Raw genomic sequence first — 10,373 nt, 5'->3', positions numbered from 1 at the left:
TCTTAATGAAATGACATGACTATATATGTTTATTTCCAGTTGCCGGTCAGAAGACAGGGCCCCATTTAAAGTCTGAGGCTGACCCACTGACTGCACGCCGGCCCATCACATGCCGCGGCAGACGGACAGAAGTGACAGCGGAGCATCTGTTCAGTGCTTTTTCCATTCTCGCCAAGGGGGGTGGGGCTCTTGGCGTTTGACCCGGGGAGCGCCGTCGCTATCGCTGAAACAGCTGAGTGAGCAGCACGCGCCGAAATGGAACACATGGTCATATTCTGGACGAGGCGCCTTGTTGTCTGCACGAACGCAATAAAAGCGGGGACCTTCTGCGGCGCCGAGGTGTGCACGTTAATCCAATGAGGCAGCGTTTGAATAATGTGGAAACTCCGCTGGAGAATCTGTGCAGGGGGATCAATCCTGGGTAGAAAAAACCTTTATGAGGCTGCATCCATGCAACGCTGTCATAACGGGAGCATCAATGCTAATGCGAACCTCCGCGGTGCACATTTATGCCGACACCGCAAGTTCTGACTTCTGATGTGCTGTCACGATTCGAATATTACAGAGAGAAACAGTCAGAAAGGACGGGGGGGGGCTGTCAGACAGATAAAAGGAAGGAGAGCGAAAAACAAAGAGGAGTGAAGGATGAGCCGTCTGGAGGAAAGAAAGCTAACGAGTGAGACAATAAAGAGAACGTCTGACGTGAACTCAGCCGAGTTTAGATTCGGGAGCGGAGACACATTTCCATATCAGAACAAACACTGCAGAGACTTCCTGTCTTTAAGGGCTTCGTGTTCGTGTGAGCGCTGCCACGAGGTCAACCGCAGCTGGCTAACAGGCCCGGGTCCGAGCCGATTCCCGTCCGGCTGTCTGGGGAGGATCGACACAACAGGTTCAAGCACAGGAACCAGGAAATCAGCCGATTCCACCGCAGGTTTGGTCGTTAGACGCTTTAAATGAAAACAGTCGGTACGTTCGCAGAAAGGCTTCAGTCACGTCCGCCATCACCTGCCGCAGCGCCTCAGAAACGGGTCCTAAAGGGCTCGTTCAGCAGCTGCTCTTCTGCCGAGTGCTTCTCAGGCTAATGTGCACAAACTGGAGGCTTTCGTGAGGATCCTTACAGATCTTCAGCCTCATCCTGCTCCAAGTGCTGCTCCTCTCCAGCAAATCTTTCCAAGGCCACTTCGAGGTCGGGCTCTCGGAGTGCTGCACCTGTTCAGGCGTCATCGACCTCAGGGCTGCAATTTGGTTTTGCCCGGATACAGAATGTCATGAGGAAAACGTTTCCCTGCCGTTTTCACCTCTTTAGCCAGAGTCTATTATTATTATAAAATGGTTTGTATTAGGACTTAAACCTGGAGTCTACTTTGAATACACAAGCGTAACACCAGAACCAGAATAAGTGGTGGTGCCTTGAATCACCACCCAGAATCAATATCTTGTATGACTCCCATGAGCTTTGAGGTCTACACTTGAGGAGAAAAGTCTTCTGGAATGGTAAAGAAAGTGGTTTAGCAGGACCCCCCAGGGCTCACCAGGATTCTGAGGTTTCATATTCCAAACCTCCTCCTTCCTCTAACCCCAGATGTGCTCAATAATGTTCATGTCCGAGCCTGGAGCTCCTTGACTTGGTTCACGTTTCTGGATATTTCAGCCTGTTGCCACCCACTCTGCAGATCTCTTGCTCACCCTCACACTGGCTGTAGCTCCAGCCGTGATTCTTCCTTCTGTTCCACGCTGGTTACTGAGCACTAATTCTGCCTCAGTCAGACTGTTCCTGTTGTCCAGATCTCGTGTAGCTCCGCTGGCCTGTTGGCAAACCAGTGGTCCTCTCAAGCAGCCATCTTTGGTTTCTTCACTCTTCTTGCTAGCCTCTCCCTTTGACCTTTGGATGCGTGTAAGATGGCCGCCACCTCGGCAGCAGACTTGGTCTTCAGGCTCTTGATCTGCAAATTGACCTGTGGTCCAATTTCAGAGACACAACAAGACTTTTGTCCTTAGCCAAGGACTCTTTTGGACGATTTAATTTGGCAGACTGTTATTAATGTGAAGGCCTTCAACATTAAAAGTGAGCCATTTGTATCAATTTTGTGCCATTTCAAGTTTATTGACGTCCGTAACCTACTGACCGTATTGAAAGATGAAGGATTAAAAAACCATGAATTATCCGCACGCGTGACAGAGACGGTAAAAATAAAAGAAAGCGACACATGTGGCCTCTTCTCTAATCCTGAAGGGAGAAATTTCAACAATAAAGCCAAAATAAAACCTCAGTGAGGTTGATAAAAAACACTCAAAGACACTAAGACCAGCAAAAGGCAGGACGGATTCTTCTGAGGGCCACATTGGACAAAATAGCGATGATTCCTGGGGACTTTAGAAGACTGAATATCCGGTTCCCCCTCACAGAAAGTCTCCATCACGTCTCGCGGGATTCTCTAACATTTCAGCTCTCTGGAGCAGAAACCAGAAGATCCGGAGCCGTCCGACGCCACCGCTCAGACATCACGGAGAACATGAGAACACGCAGCTTCTGAAAAATTCATGACGTTTGAAGGAGGCTGCAGCAGATGTGCTGACACAGATCTGACGCGTCCAACATCGTTGACTGAAACCTGATGGCGTTGTTGATCGATCTTCATCAGCAGAGACGTGATCGGCGGTTTATAGGGCGCAGCCATGGCGATGGAGGGGCTTTTATATGAGCCCAGGGGCTCCGCGTGATGGACTGTCAATAACGGCCGGCATGTTCAGCAGAAAGTGGGATTCCACCACACAGCAGCTCCAGACCGGCTGGATTCTGCTGAACCCACATTGTCAGTCGCATCAGCGTTCAGAGGGTTTTGTGCCGAGATCCGTCGACAACAGAGGAATTAAAGCGAGGATGATTAGAAATTAAAAACGCCGGCTGACATTTAGCAAAGCCAACAAAGTTTTGTTTACTCTCGGCCGACTTGAGCAAAGTTTTATTCACGGAGTTTCATCCAACAGACGGGTCGCAAACTCCAAGGAACTTTTCACTTTGCTTTTGTTTTGATTGCTAAAATGGATTCATTTCATTATCGGTGCGAAAATAAGCTGGATCAACTCACGCCGCAAAAGCAGCAGCTTCGCGTTGTTGGAATCTAAAAAAAAACATTTCATCTGCTGGGAATGAACGAAGATCAGCCTAAGACCCACTCCCGTCTATCGGAGGGTGCAGTCCCACGCTCCACTTCCTCTGGACAAACAGGAAGACACAAAGAGCACGATGTCTCCGGTCTGGACAGGCTGAAGGACCTGGGCAGCTGCTGGTCAAAATCCTTTTGTGAGGAAGGCAACTGGAAAATCAGCGGAAAAAAGATTTCTGATGTTTTCTTCTGGTGCACTTAGTCGTCACGCAACCAAGTGGCTTCGGCCGCACAAGCCCACGGAGGTCAACCATTTGGAAAAAAGTGGCAGTTAAGAGGAAGAGTAACGGAATTAGCGCTTCTTAAATCCCATCTGGCGAAAATCTGGTGGCACGTCAGCGCTCGGAATAAAGGTGAAGGAATAATTGAGGCAGGATTCTGGGGGTGCTGCTTCCGTTGTGTTAGGAGCGGAATCATCCATCCAGGATGTCCGACACCGCTGACAGAAGGAGAACACTCGCAAGATGGCTGCGGTTGAAGATGGGAAAACAGGAAAGGTTAAGGTTTCGTTAAACCGAAGTGAAGCCGCGAGTCTCCGAGACATTCCTCGCTCCTCTCTCGTCCTCCCTCCGATGCTACAGGAGCCGCTAAAACCCGACAGCCAGGCGTGACGTTGCCGTTCTCGTTTCTGGGAAACTTCGTCATGTTCGTGAAGGAAATCTGCTTTTTCCTTGTTTGTCCTCCGTGTTGTTGGTGTGGATTCAAAGAGTCGGTTTAAGTGTTGCTGGCGATGATTTACTGCCTTTCTGGCTCACCTGAGGACGCACTAACGAGCGGGCTCGAAAAGAAATGCGTCGAGCAAAACTGGTGCAATGAAATGGAGTCATAATTCAATAATCCTCAACGGGGAGCAGCCCTGCGGCACGCCGCCCCGCTGGCTGATACCATCTCCAAGCACGCCGCGTCGCCGTCACTCTTCCCCTGCTCCACTCGGACACCGCGTTTAATTGGATCCCCATCAAAATCCAGACAGTCGCATTAGCTGCAGTCACTTCAGGAGCCCATTTGCTGCTCCGTCTCTGTCAGCCAGGACAATATTTACAGAGGCCGGCGCTGCCAGGTGCATTGTGGGAACCGAGAGAGGCTCTCGGCAGGAGCGATGAATGATAAAGTGCTAAGTGGAACACGACATGCTGTTCTCCTGAATGACAGCCCAGAACAAGGGAACGCTTTGTCACCGTGATGCATCCAGCCTGCTGATGTTTGCGCCCCTTTATCTAATAAAGGGGAGAATAAGCCGCATCTTTACAGTTTACTGCGTCTCTGCGCTGGTTTGTCTGTGAGGTGCCAGACAGAGTGAAAACGGCATCAAATCACAGGTGAGAGAGATGCAAACGAGCTGCCAGATTCTATCAGAGGCTGAAGCTCCACTGGAAGCTAAAAAAAGGTGTGTTTTCCCGTTCCAGGACGCACACGTGGCCAATATGGCCGCCACTCAGCTCGCCGCCTCCTCTCATCTGAGCCGGAGTGAAGGAGACAACATCGACACGCCCACAACGACCCTCTTCTGGAATGTCGCCCCGGGGCCTCTAATCTGGTCAGTAATCCACTGAGTTTGTTTCTAATCTGGTAATCTGCATGTTCCTCAAGTTACATCTGGACCTGATGGCGGATCTGTGTTACACAATTCTTTTTTTCTTTTTAAAAAACTCATGATTCAAGCCTGATTCTGCTCAGGCTGGCCCATGAATGACATCGTCTATTCCAGGAACTACAGAGAGGTGAGCGTTTCTACCTGAACTCTGGTCTTTGAAATGTGATTTGGAGGGTTTCCCTAATGTTCACGCCGCAGCTCGCACGCCTCTGAAAACACACTTTTAAACCAGCCTTGGAACAATAACTTCAAAAACACAGCACTTCCATCTCTCACAGTTGGAAAATTGAGCATTTCAGGCTCCTTTCTCTGCTGTAACCCTGACAAACTCCCAGGGAAAATGAAATCAAGTGCTTAAAAAAGACATTTGAGGGTGGAGAACAATACCAAAGAGAGATCTCTCAATCCATAATCCCCTCCTCACCCAAATGCTGCACATTCCAAACACATACCTACAAAAACAGAGGAGCCATCCAGCCGCCGTTCCTTCAGCACCGCGGCGTTGCTGATAAGATTAAGCAATGTGGCTGCAAATGAAAGATAAGTGCTGACTAATTCTTTGGAGCAGAGTTTCCCTGGGATGTCGCACTGGGGTGACCTGCAGCTTCCTGCGATGCTAACAGCTATGTCTGATCAAAGCCGCCATTCCCGCACGCTAGCCGCTACTGAAGGTAGCGAACCAGATTTTCTCATTTAAACTAGGGGACTTTCCTTTGTGGAATAAAACACTGTTTTCAACCATCTTTTTGGTTGTCGGTGCAAATGCCAGAGTCACCAGTAGAGGTTTTCCTCTGGAACCAGATCCAACGACGGCGGCTTGTGCCCCCGGAATCATCACGAAGCTTCTTATATGCTTCCATATGGATGCGCTGAAATTACTCAGAGAACGACGAGCTCTTGTAACACGTTCCCGAACATGAGAAATGGGAATATGAAGCGGGGAATGTTAAATATTTAGTGGGTGTGTTTAGCGCCGACATCGCCTCCGTTCCCCCGTACGGATGTGATGTCGTCTCATATTGAACTGATGCGGTTCGCGTGCGAAAGCCTCATCGATTTTAGCGCGATGAAGGCCGCCGCCGGCGCGTTTCCTCGCAGCGGCAGCTAATGAGTTCGTTAAATCAGCCGATCGTTTTCTGTGCAACAAAGTCATCTGTAGGAAATATGCAGCAGCATTAAAGAGCCACTTTGGTCCAAATTTAACACGAGCGAGAAGTCAAAGCAAGTCAGTGTTATTTATACAGCCCAGTATCACAAAAACCACATTTGCCTCGGGGGGATTTGCAACCTGTTCGCCGTCGAATTGGCCGCGATAATAAACACAAACAGCTGCCAGGCTTAAAACTGCAACGTGGATTATGAAAGTTGTGTAAATACGAGCGAACGGAGGAAAAACTGCGGAAATAAACAGCTGAGGAGCATTAAAGCCGGGCCGGAACATTTAAAAAAGGCTCCGAGTTTTACAGTGATGATTCCAAACGGTCGTTAAAACAAAGGGATCAGATGTCCGTTAGCTCCGGGCTAAGGCTCCCACATGTCCTAATTAAAACTCCAGCAACATTTTTCAGCATTCGCACTTGTAAATACTGGAATCATTTCAAAAATCTACCGCGTTTTCTCGTCCGTAACAAACAAAAAGTGACCCGGCTGCCAGGTTTTTCTACCGGACTCTAGCCGGATGCCAGGGAAGCTTTAGCAGCGACTGACTCTAGCCTGATAACAGGAGATATCTTTTATTCAGACACAGAAGTGGCTTCCAGACAGTTGACGATTATCTATATCGGGAAAATTCCACGCCACGGATGGACGGCAGAGTTTCGACGCTTCAGTTTTCCCGCAGCGACGCGCTGAAGCGATCCGGGTCTGATGTCCTGGACTTGATGATGAGGGGATTTTCAGCTTCTTCTGAGGGCTTGGGCGGCTGGAAGTTCATTTCATGACTGATGGACCAGGAAGGAGAAGAGCCTCAGTAGGTGGAGGGATGGAGGATGCATAGGAAATGGACCGTGGCGTGAGGCGGTGAAGGATCCCTTTTGAATCGCTTGAATTCGATATCAATTCAAAAGAGACGACAAGCGAGAGGAAGGCAGATATGGGCTTGTAAAAACGATTGGCTTTCTTTATTTATCCGTTCTGAGCTTTATTCTTTAGGTTCTCCTGCACCAGGGGGTCCCGGGAGGGCAGGCACCTTTTTGGAATGTGTGCGTCTTCGTTTAATGCCGCTGTGGTGAATCACGTTTGCGGAGCTGCGCCAACCACTGCAAACACGGGACCGGAATGGAACCAGGATTCATCCTCATCATTCCGCTGCCAGAAGGTCAAACCAACAGATGTGAAGAGAACAAACGTCGTTTAACGAGCAGATCCATAACGAAGAGACAGCAGAGATTTAACTGGCACTAACACGTGGGTACTGAGCCGCCTCGACAGGCCTCAGGGTGTGTGTGTGTGTGTGTTTGTGTGTACTTTGACAGCTTTTATTAACTTGACAAATACGAATGTGTAAATATTGACTCCTCACGCTCACGCATGAATGAAACGTGGAGCTGGCAGACAGATGGATGATGTCAGAGGTCAGAGGGCTAAAAACTCGGAACGGATATTTGAGCGCGACGGACAATATTAAGATGTTGCTCTCCTGAATTTTCCCCGGCTTTACTGCCTCACGTCCTTGCAGTTTCTTTGACTCAGGAGCAACAAACAGATGCGTAGCGTGGCGGAACTGAACCCCCCCCCCCGATAAGCTACCACGAAAATCCAGATATGTAGGATGATTGTTCACACAGTGACGCTAAGATAGCTCGCTTCACTTCAGGATTGAGGTCCTTTATTGTCCCACAAAGGGAAACTTACAGCGCAACAACACGCAGAGAAAAATAATTCTGAACATATGGAGATGCTGGGGATTGAACCCAGGACCGCTTACATGCAAAGCAAGCGCTCTACCACTGAGCTACATCCCCCACCTAGCAATGCAAGTTAACGATTTTGAGATGTGCACATTTGTTTACCTTAAACTGACAGTTTCGTGCCCCGACCCCCTGATAACCTCTGACCTCGCGTATTGTCACGATCCACAGCGATCGACAGCGAATCAAAGTTGGGGCTCTGCGGACCGAAAACACGTCAAGACTCGTTTTTTAATCTGTTGATCATCTTGAAACATAATAAAAAAGAAAGCAGCGACAGTTGTACCGGAGCCTGGCCTGGAATCAGGAAACTGGAACATTTTTGCCGAGGTTTAACAGAAAAACATTGCTGCGGCCGCTTGGACCTGCCGACAGAACAAGAAAGTTGCCGGGATCGATCAGGCGGCGCTCCGTCAATGACGCTGCCGCCAACCCTCAATTACAAGAGTGTGGTAGCAACAGATTAGGACCCAGTGTCAGCACTTGGCAGCACCCGGCGTTAACTTCTAATCACCACCGAGGAGGTGAGAACAGGAGTGTTTTTGTCCCTTTCATGGAACATTCGTCGCTGTGACAAATGCTTGTTTGAAGGATTTCGATTCTCGATGAGAGGAGTGCCTCGCGAAGCAGCTTGAGTCTCTGCCGAAGTGATTCAAGCGTCTCCATTTAAAGACTTTTTTCAGACGGTCGAATGGGCCGAGACAACAACAGGCCTTCAAACCTCCTGAACACATCCTCTCTGATTCTAATAAGGAATTTCATGATGAAAAACTCATCTCGTTGTTTAGGAAAATCATTACCTAAAAGGCTAAAAACAAACAGCAGCATCCAAACTCTACGTGCTGCAGGTTCTGCAGTCGCTCACGCTGCGACTGTCCGACCTTCTCCGTGTCCTGCAACCCGGCGCCGCCGGCATCGCAACTCCTCCAAATGAGTCCTTAATTAAGCAGATTAAAGCTTCTATTCCAACATGTCGCTCAAACAGAAGCTAACGCACGGTCGACAGACGAGGCAGCGGCGCAAAGTCACAACATCTGATGAGCTCATCCACGCCGCCGAAGCTACGTGTTTACTCATGTATAATTTTCATGTTCACAAGACGCGTGTCTAAACGCCACCGCCGCCGCCTGCTGCCACCTGACAGAGCGGAGGAACGTTCCTCACAGTTCACGTCCTGAAAGTAGGCCACAGCAGCTGCAGACACCTCCACCAAATCTCCCCACGCAGCCGCTGCATTCTGCGGCGCCAACATTTATCCTCATTTAAAATTCTAAACAGCCTTTCTGTGACAAGTGCTGCCCTGTGATTGGCGCCCACACCGGCACCGAGGGGAGGAGCTAAAACCACTTGATGACCTGGTCGGGTTCTGGCACGGCGGCCGCAGGAGACGGACGCAGGAACGACATGTTTGTGGATCGAACGGAGACGAAACAGAGAGCAGAGAAATGGCCAAAAGGTACAAAAGCTGATCAGATGAGGGGTCCAACCACAGCTAACTAACCTAGCTAACGCTAACAACGGAGACTGGACCCTTCATTGAGCACCAGCGAGTCTTCAGCTGCACAAACCGGACCTCCTGATGTTTCCTGACCTCTATGGTCGCTGCAAACATGAATGACAAGACGAGCTAAGAAGAACACTCCAGTGAGGCCAGAACAGACCAACTTTAAAAGCCTCTATTAGCACCCCCGGCATTCCGTCTGCCCCCCCCCCCACTCACAATGTAGATGAGAGTCGTCAAATCCATTACCAGTCTGGAGGTTGTGTCAGAGCCTCGGCAGTCGCGTTACGCTCACCCCAGCGCGCTGTGGAATCACGCTATTTATGGCCCGACGTTCAATGACAATCACGTTAGATCTTCAAACCTTCAGAGGACCCACAGGAGAAGATTTAAGTGCCCGAAAAGAGGCTGTTTGAGCGGAAAAAAAACCTGTTATATTCGCAGCCCAACGAACCAGCCAACGCTTCCAATATAATCTCCTCAAATTTATGGGATTACCAATAAACACATTCTCGGAAACAGACTGTGTTTTCCGTAAAATACACTACCCAGAGCATGCTAATATGGATTTATCCGTGTGGCAGATGTCTCGTACAATTTAACGCCGCTCCACCATTTCATGGCCCAGCAAAAGGCTCGGAGTTAATTGGCGATCCTGTTTACTTCAAGTGCGTTAGCTGTGAAAGCTGCGCTTATGGTGGTCAGACGTATGTTTGATGGCGGTAGAAGCCTGAGTCCTGAATGAACAAATGGCAAAAGGAAAAAAAAAGAGGAAAAAGAGGAAAAGTCTGACGGCTGCTGGATCAGCTGCCCCTCTCCCTGATTGGACCGCCCTGAGCCCCGTGGTTGTAATCTGCGGCGGGACACATGTGGCCCAGCAGGTCTGTGGGCCACGGTCAGACCTTTTGAACTGAACTTTATTCATACAAACATAAACAACAGCATCAGGGAGAAGCCTTGAGCAGAACCAGGCTCAATGGGGGGAAGGAAGAGGGGGGTTCTGATGATTGACAGCTGGTTGAAGGAGGAGGAGACAAAAGCAGAGGGGAGGAGCAATGACACCGAGCAGCTAGCTGGGACAATGCTAACCAAACTGAAGTGACTCCCTGTGGTGGATCCAGCGTAATCTGGGAGAACTGAGGTCAGATCCCGAGTGGGTGCAGCTCCAAACATGTTGCCACCACTTCGTTGCCGTGGGG

At 49.5% G+C, this 10,373-nt stretch overlaps 1 non-coding gene across 1 annotated transcript; it reads right to left on the bottom strand.

The window, feature by feature from the left end:
* Positions 1 to 7,655: 7,655 nt before the first annotated feature.
* On the bottom strand, positions 7,656 to 7,727 carry trnaa-ugc (transfer RNA alanine (anticodon UGC)). Its single transcript has one exon. It is a non-coding gene; the product is annotated as a tRNA-Ala (tRNA).
* Between the last annotated feature and the right edge of the window lie 2,646 nt (positions 7,728 to 10,373).

Source organism: Takifugu rubripes, chromosome 15, assembly GCF_901000725.2.
Source record: "Takifugu rubripes chromosome 15, fTakRub1.2, whole genome shotgun sequence".
Classification (NCBI taxonomy): domain Eukaryota; kingdom Metazoa; phylum Chordata; class Actinopteri; order Tetraodontiformes; family Tetraodontidae; genus Takifugu; species Takifugu rubripes.
This window is presented reverse-complemented; position numbering and strand designations above follow the sequence as displayed.